Below are 14,274 nucleotides of genomic sequence, written 5' to 3'. Positions count from 1 at the left end.
CTGTGAGAGGGCAGGGTGGCATGATTTGGGGCTCTTTCTCTTATCACGATCGAGCCAGGGGCAGGGCAGCACAATACGGGGCACCTTTCTCCAATCGCGATCTTTCGATCTCTGTGCGGGGGCAGCCGAGCAGGTACCCTGTCGTGCTGCCCCAGAGAGCATTGCCGCCCAGGGCGGCAATGCCTATGCCAGGCTCAGCTACTGCTAATATGATCATATTTCTTGGTTCTAGTCAGCACTCTGGCAGCTGCATTTTGAACCAATTGAAGTTTATTTATTGAACTTGCTGGACATCCTCCCAGTAATGCATTACAATAATCCAGTCTTGAGGTCATGAAGGCATGAATTAGTTTTTCGGCATCAGCAACAGAGAGCATGTGTCGTAATTTAGCAATATTTCTCAGGTGGAAGAATGCTGTTCTACAAACATTGGAAATTAGATTTTCAAAGAACAGATTGGTATCAAATATAACACCTAAATTCTTTGCTGTAGAAGATTATATTTTAGCGGCTTACTTTTAGAGGTTTTTGGTCCAATAATTAGTACCTATAAGTAGTAAATATTTTGTCAGAATTGAGTTGGAGGAAATTTCTGTTCATCCAATCTTTGATTTCATTGATATACTCTACTAATTTGGAGAATTGTGAAATTGCATCAGGTTTCGAAGAAATATAAAGTTGTTTATAGTCGGCATAACAGTGGAAACTTATTCCATGATTCCTGATAATATCTCCCAGGGGAAGCATATATAAGGAGAAAAGCAGAGGCCCTAAAACTGACCCCTGTGGCACTCCATACTTAACTTTTGTTTGATTTCACAATTCCTCGTTTACACATACAAAGTGGTAGCGGTCTGAAAAATAGGACCTAAACCATGCTAATGCAAGTTCACTAATGCCAACATAATTCTCCAGCCTATTCAAGAGAATGTTGTGATATATCGTGTCGAAGGCAGCACTAAGATCTAAAAGCACTAGAAGAGAAATGCAGCTGCGATCAGATGATAAGAGCAAGTCATCTGTAACTCTGATAAGTGCAGTCTTTGTACTGTGATAGGGTCTAAATCCTGACTGAAATTCTTCATATATACCATTTCTCTGTTGAAATGAACAGTTGGGAGGACACTACCTTTTCTAGTATTTTCGACATAAATGGGAGATATGAAATCGGTCTATAATTAGCCAATTCTCCAGGAACAAGTTGTGGCTTCTTAATAAGCGGTTTGATAACTGCCATTTGAAAGTTTCTTGGGACATGTCCTAAGGATAGCGAGGAGTTAATAATATTAAGAAGAGGTTCTGAGAATACAAGGAATACCTCTTTTAAGAGCTTAGTTGGTATTGGATCTAACATACATGTTGTTGCTTTTGATGATTCAATAAGATTTGTTAGCTCTTCATGAACTATGACAGCGAAGGATTTAAGTTGCTGGTAAGGAAAATTACGAGACACTGTTTTCTGAGGTGCTGTGACATTTGATTGCATAGTTCCAATTTTATTTCTGATTATTTCAATTTTATCAGTAAAGAAATTTATGAAGTCATTACAATTGTGCTGCGGTGGAATATCTGGTTCAGTCGATGCTTTATTCCTAACTAATTTAGCCAAAGTACTGAATAAACACCTAGGATTGTTGTGGTTGTGGAATGAAAGTCATACACGTCTGGGATATCATGAGGGTGAGTAAATTATGAGAGAATTTTCATTTCTGGGTGAACTATCCCTTTAACAGTAAGAAATAAAACTCAAATTTGATAATAGGTTTGTGGAAATTTGTGGAAAATTGTTCATCTCGCATTCCTTGCAATGTACATATGCTCATAAATCGGTATTAACATATACATACATGTTTTGTACATATTGTATCTTTCTGGGAGTTTTTCATCACCATGTTGTTCTTAGCTCGCTCACTGTTGTATGGCACTATTTCCTGTAGAGCTGCTTTTGAACAATAATTGCTGCCAAAAACGCTATATATTTACAATGACAAATAAAAGCCAACTGTTTAATTTTGGAAACAACAGGTTGTATATATTATATCATGCTTACCATTTTTTCTGGGGTCAACATAAAAATTATATCTGCCTAAACATTTTAGGAAATGGGTCTCTCACAAGGGGAACATCATATCTGGGGGTGCATTAAAAAGTCTGAAAACCCTGCACTAAAACAGGGGTTGGCAACCAATATGACATGAAGTCCCATTTTAAAAGTTCCCATTTTCGACTCCTGCACCACAACAGTTACAACAAATTATTTTCCATGACTTTTCTATGACTGGAAAACGTCATTACATAGTCCCAGGTTTTCAAGGTTTTCTGGGATGCTTGGAAACCCTATTGATTTAAAGAACATAAACTGTATGTATATTATACATATGTGTATATATATATATATGTATATATATATATATATATATATATATATATATATATATATATAAATGAGATTAAATGAAATACTCTTAAGCCTTGGCTCACAATCTAACCTATTCACACAGCTTGATGACAGGCAGCTTGGCAGTTGTGGTGAGCTCTTTTAGATAAATGGTTTCATTGAGACTAGCAGACCATTATGCATGGACACATCTGTGCCGATCCAAACCTTGCTTTACCACAGACGCATATTATCCTATGAGCGTCCCATTAATCTGCTTGAGAAGTCTGCCTAGATGTTCCTAACTGTCAGCAGACTGAGACGAGGAAAAAGAAGAGTTTGTAGCTTGGGAAAGGAATGAGCCTCTCATGGTAGTCTCGTTACTGGATCTGTACCTGTCTCATTCTACAGGTGTGTGAGAGTGAAGAAAAGGGTGGAGTTGTTTATGAGTTTTTATGAGCCAATGTAATGTAGGTCTCCCCTTATACTGTGTCCATTCAACTCAAAAAGTCACAATTACCAACTTCCTACATAAAGTTGGACTTTGAAACTCATGTGAAAATCTAGAACAGTGATTTCACCGACATGAGGTTGTGTGATGTCACAAACATAAAACAAATAAAATGCACGAATGAAATAAAGTTCCTACAACACATGATAATAAAATCTGTTCAGTAAATGTTTACATAGAGAGATGTGTAAAACATGGTAAATGGTCCTCTCTGATGATAATCGTACACCTGCGATACAAATGCTAGCATTGTGTAGCATTTGTCTTCTACAATTTGGTTGCCTGTAGGCTTCTTTGTTGACAATTGAGCAACTACTGAATCAGTAATTGAACACCAAGTGAACTCCATGCCTCTGGCAATGTACAGAAATGCCTTTATGTCAGAGGTGAGAGATATCAAGTAAGAATGTCCCACATCAGACTTATCCCACAAACTACAGTGCGCTCCTTTAGAAATATGCCATCATGTTCAACTACAACAATTTAATATGAGATATACACAAAAACAGAAGAAATCAGAATACTTTTTCACAGCACTGTATGTAAGACTTTTATGCCCTGAAGAGATGGTGAAGTATCTGGACTTGAAGGGAACCGGTTTGTATATACATATATCTTATCTATAAAATACTTCAGGGGGCTGAACAAAATATGAACATGTTAGAATCTACCAGAAATATTTTACAGACTACTTCTACTAGTTTTGGGAGTTTGTACAACAGCACACTTATCTGTTTTTTCACAAACTGGCCCTTATATTGTTTTCTTCATTTGTAAGTTGCTTTGGATAGAATGCATTTAATTCTAAACAAAGTTGCATGCATCAAACCAAATGACTGTCCATTTTTTTATTATAGTAATATATTAGTATGTGGTGCAGACAGATAGGTATATTTCAAATAAATTATAACAATTGTATTTATTTTCTATCTGTGATCACATTTATATTTTGTTATTATCCATTTATTTATATTTTATATTTGGTAGAGTATTTAAATTTAAGCATTCTCTCATTCTTGTAATGCAGTATACAGACAATATAACATCATTTAATCTTTCCATACAGTAGATAGACAAAAGAGTGTGATGCAATAAATTTTTTATTTTTTCCTTCTTATATTTATTAGTTCATTGCACAAGTTGGCCAAGAAAAACACATAAAATATAGGGGATAACAGGGCTAGTTGTCACACTTGTTTTATATTCTATAATTGTTTGCAATTTATATTGTGTGACAACATGCCCCGAACTCTCCAACAATGTATATATTATTAATACATTATGAAATTAATTTGTATGCTATATGTCATGTAATAAAACAAAAAGCACCTTTTAATTAAATCTCTAGCCAGTTGAATCAGTCATTTTATTATGTTTCCGTGCTTGTGGATGTGACTTTTATTTTGTCAATACGCCTCTAAAAAAATAAAAAATATACAGACACAGACTTCATGTTCATTGAGACGAGTGAGTGAAGTAAAGTTATTTATTGTGCAGACGCGTATGGAGTTATTTATGTGCCAAAATTCTGCACTGGCAAAATTGATATTTTGAGCACAAAAAATGTTATTTTGCACGCGTTTGAACTCAGTTATGTAAAGCAATGTATCTTCTTGCAAAGATGAATAAATGTTTTGCGTGTGCAAGATCTCATTCGCTCTCTCTCCTCGTATGTGCTCTTCGTGTGCTTGGAACTTTAGACTGCTCGCTTGCTTTTACACCTGTAATCTGAAAAAGTCCCGCCTCCTACGTCAGGATTGGCTATTAGGAGCTGCTTACAAGCGCTCTGTGATTGGACAGTTGAGGTAGTTACAGAAACCATGAACATCTCAGTGTAAATATTGCAGAAGAGCCAACAGGCACAATGCTCCCAGTTCAGTCCACACTTTATATACTGTATGCAGTTACCATTACAAAAGATATTTACCCTTTGGATTATAGACATACCACGAATACAGTTAGGCTTAATTTACTGTAATGTAAGTTTTTCAAAATATAGTAGCCTGGGATCATGCTGTCACGGTTTGTGCAGGGAAGAGTGAGGATACAAATGCATAACTTTAATAATCAACAACAGAGAGTCACGTGACGCCATGTGAGGAGCGGACATGTGAACGGCGAGCACTGCGCACTTTGCTAGTTTTAACACTTTTAATAATATAAACCAGTGAGATTCGATACACTCTGTTCCTTAACTGTTCTAGGAGGACAATATGTCAAAGAATTCAAAATCCTCGGGCTCTGCAGACATTAAAAGACACTTACGTGCTCAAGTTGATGCCCTTGAGCAGGCTGCGAGCCAGGGAGTCGATTTAGTCGGAGAGTTGCGGGAAATGCAGAGAGAGATGTGGAACATGTCGGCAGTGCTGACGATGGTCGTTGCTGACTTGGAGGATCTTGCTGTGATATGTTGATTGATCACTGCCATGGAGGCGAAATTTACTGATGTGGTTACAAGAGTGGGGGATGTCGAGAAACGGATCAATTACCTGGAGTCATTGGAGAGGGAATTATCTGCTAATCTGCTAGCTACCAAGGTGGATTTGGAGCGTGTCTGGGAGAAGTTGGAGGACATAGAGAACTGTAGCTGGCGGAATAACATTCGTATCGTCGGAATTCCAGAGGGCGAAGAGGGACAGGATATGGTGAAATTCCTGGACAGGCTCTTTCCGAATCTGCTCGACATAGCAGGCCATAAGCTGGAAATTGAGCAAGCTCACAGGGTTCCCGTTCGGCAATCCGTGGAGGGAGGCAGGCCCCGATCAATTCTGGCCAAATTTCTGAGATAATCGTAACACAAGATCTAAAGATCTTGTGCTACGCGAGGTGAGCAGTAAAGGAAGGCTTTCTTGGAAGAACCACAGCATTTTCTTTTTCGCAGACTTTGTGAATTCAACAAGAGAGAAATGTGATCGATTCAAGAGAAGGCAAGAAACATTTACATCAATGGAAGGTTGCTTTTGCACTGATATTACTGGCCAAATTAAGAATAGATGCTAAGGATGGCCGTAAAACATTCACATGCCCACAGCAAGTGATGTCCTTCATAAAGTCAATGGAGTGAGTATTTCATTTTGTGGTACTCACATTGCAGCCGAGTGGACCGGCTCACTGAACATTCGCTTGACTGTTTGGGGAAACTGAGCGCTTTTTTTTGTGCTGGTTCCACCTAGCAGCTGGAGTTTATTTTGTGGAGTGGCACACATTCAGGACAGTTCTATGGATGAATCTACATGCTCTTTGTACTTATTCCTCCTATTGGCTGGAGTTTGTTTTGTGGAGTATTTCTTGCAAAGACATTAGAGTGATTAAGTCATTTGTTTGCACTTATGTTGCAGCTGATTGGACCGGCTCACTGAATATTTGCTTAACTGTTCGAAGAATCTGCATGCCTTTTTTGTGTTTATTCTGCCTATTGGCTGGAGTTTGTTTTAAAGATTGTCTTTTGCCGTGTAATTCTGTCTCACAAAATGTATATAGAAACACCGGACTTGAGTAATCCGATGGCAAAGTTGTCATGGGGGTTCTCGTAAGCGTACATGGACTGTTTGAGTTCGGAGGGTCGGACGCCAGTTGCCGTTTTCTTTTTTCTGTTTGTTTGGTTTTGGGGTTCTAGGTTCAGGTTCTAATGATTGCACTAATGTTGCACAAATATAATTTTGTTTTTGACACACAATCTATTTTTTCTCATATGTCAAAATCTCATATGTTAATATGAGTGGATTGTCACTCTCCACGTGGAATGTGAATTGGTTGGGGCACCCCATAAAAAGAAGGAAGGTTATTTCTCTTCTTAAGCTTAAGAAATATGATATAGTGTTTCTTCAAGAAACGCATCTTTCCCCGCAGGAATCTGGAAAATTTGGAAAATTATGAGGTGGGCATTTTTTTTTATAGTGCTGGCTTGAGTAAGAGCAGGGGAGTCATTACATTGATAAGTAAACATCTACATTTCAAATGTCTCAAACAGATTAAAGATAAATTAGGATGAGTCATTATTGTTTTAGCTGAAATTCAGGGACAAAGTTTGACTTTTTTATTTTTTTATGTCTAAGTCCCTCATTTCATCTGTTGTTGATTGCTTAATTGGAAACATTTTAGTCTCGGATCACACCCTGGTGTGTTTAGAGGTGTTGCTACATACGGAGAAAAGGAAATCATATAGTTGGCACTTTAATATATCCCTTTTGCAAAATCCTGAATTCCAACAAATGCTAAAGACTGAAATCAGTGTTTATATGGAGACCAATTGGTCCAGAGTATCCTCTGTGGGCGTGGCTTGGGAGGCACTTAAGGCCGTTCTTAGGGGTCGGATCATACAGTATGCTTCATTCACCAAAAAATCCAAAGCACAAGAACTTGTGAAATTGGAAGGGAATATTAAAAGTGCCGAGGCAGAGCTGAAGCACCGAATGTCGTCTAATGGCCTCAGAGAACTGACCCAACTGAAATACAGATATAATACTATTTTGAAGCAGAAGGTGGAGTTTTGGCTATTGAGGGCAAGACAGTCATACTTTGAGTTGAGGGACAAGGAAGAAAAACCTCTGGCTAGATTAATAAAATAGAGAGAGTCTTTTTCTTCCATTCCCTCAGTGAAATCTGCTGGTGGTGAAATATTTACCTCGGCAAATTAACAATGCTTTTAAAGAATACTATCTTGATCTTTATAGCTCCTCGTCTTCGTCTACTGAAGAGGATATTACAAAAAACATTCTCTTGATTCTGAGATAACCTTGGAGGAGCTTGGCGAGGTAATTAAGGCCTTGCCTACAGGCAAGGCTCCAGGGTCAGATGGCTTTGCCGCTGAATTTTTTAGGTCTTATGCTACAGAACTGGCTCCACTTTTGTTAGAAGTTTATATGGAATCATTAAAGAATGGGAAGCTTCCATCAACCGTGACACAAGCCCGGATCAGTCTGATTCTTAAAAAGGACAAAGATCCAAGCAAGTGTAAGAGTTACCGTCCAATTTCCCTGATCCAACTAGACGATAAAATATTGTCAAACAATTTGGCTAACAGATTAAGTAAAGTTATGACATCTCTTATACATATAGATCAGGTGGGGTTTATTTGAGGCCACAGCCCTTCTGATAACATTAGGCATTTCATCAATATCACGTGGTCAGTGGCGAATGATCAGACTCCGGTTGCTGCCATCTCACTTGACGCTGAAAAAGCATTTGATATGGTATAATGGGATTATCTTTTTAAGATTTTGGAAATGTATGGGTTCAGGAATACTTTTATTGGGTGGATTAATTTACTTTATAGATACCCGGTAGCGGCGGTTCAAATGACTGGATTAATTTCTGATTATTTTACTCTGGATAGGGGCACCTGGCAGGGTTGCCCTCTTTCCCCATTATTATTCTGTCTTGCCCTGGAGCCATTAGCAGCCGCAATAAGGAAGGAGGATGATTTTCCAGGGGGTGGTGGCGGGAGGTGTGGCGCATAAGCTTTTGCTTTACGCAGATGATATTTTATTATTTGTCTCTGACTCTACTAGATCTATGCCTTGCCTCCACAGAATTATTAATTCCTTTTCTAAGTTCTCAGGATACAGAGTCAGTTGGTCTAAATCTGAAGCTTTGGCTCTGACAGCGTACTGCCCAGTAACAGCTTTTCAGCCAGGCGCCTTCCAATGGCCCAAACAGGGCATTAAGTATTTTGATATTTTATTCACAGCAAATTTGTGTCATTTATTTGGTTAATTTTGACCCTTTAATAAAAAGGTTTTCGAGCGATGTGGGCAGGTGGGCTTCATTACATTTATCGATGATTGGGAAGGTTAATGTTATTAAAATGAATTGTATTCCAAAATTCAACTACCTGTTACAATCTCTCCCTGTAGATGTCCCCCTCTCTTATTTCAAGCAATTTGATAGCATAGCGAAGTCCTTCATTTGGAATGGTAAACGTTCCAGATTACACTTCAATAAATTACATAGGCCGATTGACAAATGTGGGCTAGGCCTACCCAAGATTTTGTTTTATTATTATGCATTCGGTCTCAGACATTTGGCTCATTGTTCGCTTCCACCTGAAAGAGCCTCTCCCTGGTTTTGTAATGAACAGGATGTTCTTGCCCTATTTCGCCATTGCAAAGCCTTTCTATTAAACTAACTGGAGAAGTTAAGTTACACCCCGTTATCTCGCATTTGGGTACCATTTGGTATGGACAGATGTGTCCAGAGTGTTTAATTCAGACATTTATTTAAATGTTGATTTGAGCATATGGCTGAACCCCAAATTATGTATTAATAAGTCCCCTTTCTTCTGGACAGAGTGGATTGTGAGGGAGGTTAATACGCTCAGTGACCTATATGAGAGTGGAGTGTTGAGATCCTTTGACAATATGGTTGAAAATATGTTCCATGGGATTCCCAGATCTCAGTTCTTTAGGTATTTACAGCTGCACCACCTGCTCTGTACTATATTTGGGAGTAGCACCCCCCCCCCCCCCCCCAAAAGCGGCAGATACTCTGGGAGTGGTGATTACTGCTTTTGGAAAAGGTCATGAGGCATCAGTGTATTACTCCCTGTTAATTCAGAGTCTGGGGGATGGGGCTTTAACTTCTATCAAGAGATTATGGGAGAAAGATTTAAATTTGGTATTGGAGGAGGGAGTGTGGGCTAGGATTCTAAAAAACATCAAGTCTGTATCTAGAGATGCAAGGGTGCACCTTATGCAATTTAAGATTTTACATCGATTCTATTGGACCCCCTCTAGATTGTATAGGCTTGGTCTTAAAGACACACCCACCTGCTGGCGATGCCAGTCAGAAGATGGAGACACAACCCATGTTTTTTGGTGGTGTGTTAAGATCCAAGAATTTTGGTTGAGGGTTCAGAGTTTTATGTGTGACGTATTGGGCACTCAAATTTGATTTTGCCCCAGACTCATTAGTGTAGGGGATGAATGCATAAAAAATTGGGTCCTAGCCAGTGTTATGATCGGCAGACAGAACATTCTTTGGGGATGGAAGTCGGCTGGAGCGCCCTCATTTCAAGAGTGGAGCACAGAGAGGGGCAGGGTAGCAGCATTCGAGAAGATGTCATATAGAAGGCTAGGCAACTTAAATTTGTTCAATAAAAAATGGGGCTGCTATTTTGCCTCTCAGGGAGGGGCAGTGGAGAGAGAAGTGCAATTTTAAATCACACACATTTTAAATGTGTGTGATTATTTTGTTTATTTATTAATTTATTATTTATTTATTTAGTCTGTAACTCAAGTTGTGACCACAGGGATATTTGTTGAGGGTCAGGGTGGGATTGGGAGAGGGGAAAGGGAATAATGGGGGTCATAGTTGATTCTATGAATATATGTTTTGCTTTTCTGTTTCAAATGTGTGAATCAATAAAAAGTGTTAATCAGAAAAAAGAAAATAATAATAATAATATATTGGTCAACAAAATTTTAAACTGAAATGTGGTATACTATATTTTATATTTAGCATTTTGGTAAGGTTGATTTTTATTTATTTACTTTGACATTGTTTGTCTTATTCCAAATAAAGAGGAAATAGTTTTAATATATATATATATATATATAAATCAACAACAGAAGAGGAAACAATGATGAAGATAACACAAACTAAACAGCAGTATGCTGGTAAATAACACACTACAAAAAACCAAGAACTGACAAAGGAACAAAGAAACTGAGGAGAATTTATATATATATATATAAAGGATAACAAGATGACGAGGAACACCTATGATTCAATTAGGGCAAATGAACTGAAGACAATGGAGAGAAACAAAGGATGCAAACATAAACAGCTTTTCTAATTTATTATGGAGAACAGAATATGTTAATTAAGGAAATATTTATAATATTCATAATATTTATAATTCACAAGGCTGACAAAAATATGGGAGAGAACACACAAAAGAAGTGGACAAAATAACATTTTTATTAAAGAAAATAATATTTCATGTAATAATAACAAAAAGAGGAAGATTCAGTTGTTGCAGATCCATGGTAGACTGTAATCTGGTCACATTTATTTGAATAAACTGATCTCTCAGAATATCCTTTGGGATAGATAGAAGTCAGATTAAGTTTCCCCAAAACTACACTATTACGTTTTATGATGTTGTTTTACACATGGGAGAGATTATATTAATATAATTTCAGATAAAAGTGGTAGCTAACATGGCCAAGCTAGTAGCTACGTAAGTGTAACTTGGTAACCTAGAGAACCAAATATTAATATTGGCCAATCTAAGAGAGCTAGACAGTGAAGTTACATAAAGTTCAGTTCTCTTCATTCTCTTCCAGTGTACATGCATACTTATAGCCTTCTCTGTCTGTCATGTGCCTCTCTCTCTCTCTCTCTCTCTCTCTCACACACACACACACACACATACACACACACTCACATACAGACAGACACACACACTCACAGACAGACACGCACACTCACATACACACACACACACACTGACAGACAGACACACACACACACTGACAGACAGACACACACACACACACACACACACACACACTCACATACACACAGACACACACTCACAGACAGACACGCACACTCACATACACACACACACTGACAGACAGACACACACACACACTGACAGACAGACACACACACACACACACACACACACACTCACATACAGACAGACACACACTCACGTACACACACACACACTCACATATACACACACACACACTCACAGACACACACGCACACTGACAGACAGACACACACACACACTGACAGACAGACACACACACACACACACACTCACATACAGACAGACACACACACTCACGTACACACACACACACTCACATATACACACACACACTCACATATACACACACACACACTCACAGACAGACACGCACACTCACATACACACACACACACACTGACAGACAGACAGACACACACACTGACAAACAGACAGACACACACACACACACACACACACTCACATACACACAGACACACACACACACTCACATACACACACACACACACTCACACACTCACATACACACAGACACACACTCACAACTTCCTCTCCATGTCTCCTTCAGACAGACATTTTCAGCTTTTCAATTAGAGGTGGAGGTTGCTCTTTATCTCCTGTCCCCCAAAGAAAACAGGTAATCTGAGTTCCTCTTTTTAAGTGTATGTAAATCTGAAAACCTCCTGTTCAGAATTTGGTGACTGCGTGATAAATTCCCACATTTAGTCATTTGTAAATAAATAAATAAATAAATGTAAAAAAAAAATAAAATAAAAAAAAGGTAATAATATAAAATTAGTAAAAATAAAAAAATCATTTAATCACAATTCATAATTTGATAATCAGTGACTAATCACTTTCATTACCTGATATTGAAAAACTGAATTACATGAAATTCCTGCACCGCTTTCTCAGATGTAATGCATGGGTGTGATCTATGCAGCAGTTAATCCTTGTTTTTTTTTTTACAAAGGTAGATTTTTTTCTCTGTACATTACAGTGCTCCAGTCCGTTGCATCTATAACTTGCAGGTACACATTGAGTACATTTCCCTCTAGTGATCAGTTGTGACCAGTTTTTTTTTTTTTTTTCTGGTGACTTTGCCAATTAGCAGTCTAATGAGACAAGTGGGGTTAGTCATTTGGAAGCCAAAGCCTAATTACAAATGCAATGTTATGCACCTGACAACTCTTTTTCTGACAGACATTTTCGGCTTTTCAATTAGAGATGGAGATTGCTCGTTCTCTCCTGTCCTCCACAGAAAATATGTAATCTTAGTTCCTCTTGCTAAGTGTATGTAAATCTGAAAACCTTCTATTGTTCAGAATTTGGTGACTGCCAGAGAAATTCCAGAGAAAGTTATTTGTAATAATAATAATAATAATAATAATAATAATAATAAATAAATGTAAAAATGATTGAATCGGAGTTCATTCTCTGATCTTCAGTGATTAATATAATCACTTTCATTACCTGATAATTAAATACTGGATTACATGAAATTCCTGCACTTCTCTCTCAGGTCTAATGTCTAGATCTGATGTCAGCAGGATTTATGCATACAATCAACATCTTTATTTATTTTATTTTTTATTTTTTTTGCAGAGGAGGAAGGTGTTTCTCTCTATGCATTACTTGCTCCAGTAATGTCATTGCATCTGTCGTTTGCAGGTACACATTGAGTAGGCTACATTGCCCTCTAGTGATTAGTTGTACAATGCATTGGCTTGCACAAGACATTCATTTACTAATGCTTTTTTCCCCCAGAGACTTTGCCAATTTGTAGTCTGCGACAAGTGGAGTTTGTCAGTTGGAAGCCAAAGCCTTGTATGTCCTTTATATATGTCCAGGACTATTCATTTCTTTCAAAATAAAAAATAAATAATAAAATACTATATCCGAATCAAAATTTATTTTGATATTTTTCTGAGAATATTTATATATATATAAGGTGTAAACGTCCAAAAGTTGTAACAAAGAAAGTAAGTCTTGTTAGAAGGTTGAAATTCTTGGAAATAATAATAATAATAATAATAATAATAATAATAATAATAATTAGTATAGCATAATCTTTTATTACCATCTTTTGAAAAAGAATAAGTCATGACACGGTCACATGACAACAAAACAATACAATTTGACCTTTTTATGATATAGCATGGTTAGTTCAGGTTCACATGTCATATTTTGTAACCCCAGGAAAACTTGATACATTCATGATATTTGTAAAAGAAATACATTTTAATAAAATAATAAAGCATGTCAGCGCTTGCTGGATCTGACTGGAAACTGGAACTTCAAGCAACAAGCAGCTTTTTGTATAATCCTATCTTCTGGTCTAACTGATATTACAGTTAAGCACAACATTTTTAATATACCTTTTCCTTTTGTGACACTGTTAAGCGTAATGTGTTATAAGGTGAAAGCTGTAATATTACATGACAGTCCTCAAAGCCTGTTTGTGTCACACTTGTCCTGTTGTTTTTCTTGTGTAGCTTTTAGTTCACTTCAGAGCTGCTCTCAATGGAGGCCAATACCAAGAACACAGTCTGAAAGCTGTCAATTAGTCCATTTGTTTGAACAAAATAATGAATATTATTCAGATTCTTCCCATGAAATCCTCCATGAGGTATAAGACTGCTAGTTCTGTCTATATTTGGGGCATGACCCATCCTTTAACGTAAGCCTCAGAAGCCTCAGCTGCTGGACAACTGTTGCTATATAATAATGTGTCTGACCTTTGTGTTTTTGATGCATAACCCCTTTTCCATGGGGCTGTGAATGCACCGCTAAAGGCCATACCCAAAGTGAAAATAATACATTTGATTAGTTTGATTTTCAGTCACTCCGCTACTATAAATGTATTGCATTTCATGGGTT

The sequence above is a fragment of the Myxocyprinus asiaticus genome, chromosome 8 (assembly GCF_019703515.2).
Source record: "Myxocyprinus asiaticus isolate MX2 ecotype Aquarium Trade chromosome 8, UBuf_Myxa_2, whole genome shotgun sequence".
Taxonomy (NCBI): domain Eukaryota; kingdom Metazoa; phylum Chordata; class Actinopteri; order Cypriniformes; family Catostomidae; genus Myxocyprinus; species Myxocyprinus asiaticus.
The sequence above is the reverse complement of the archived record's forward strand: the minus strand, read 5'-3'. Positions refer to the sequence as shown.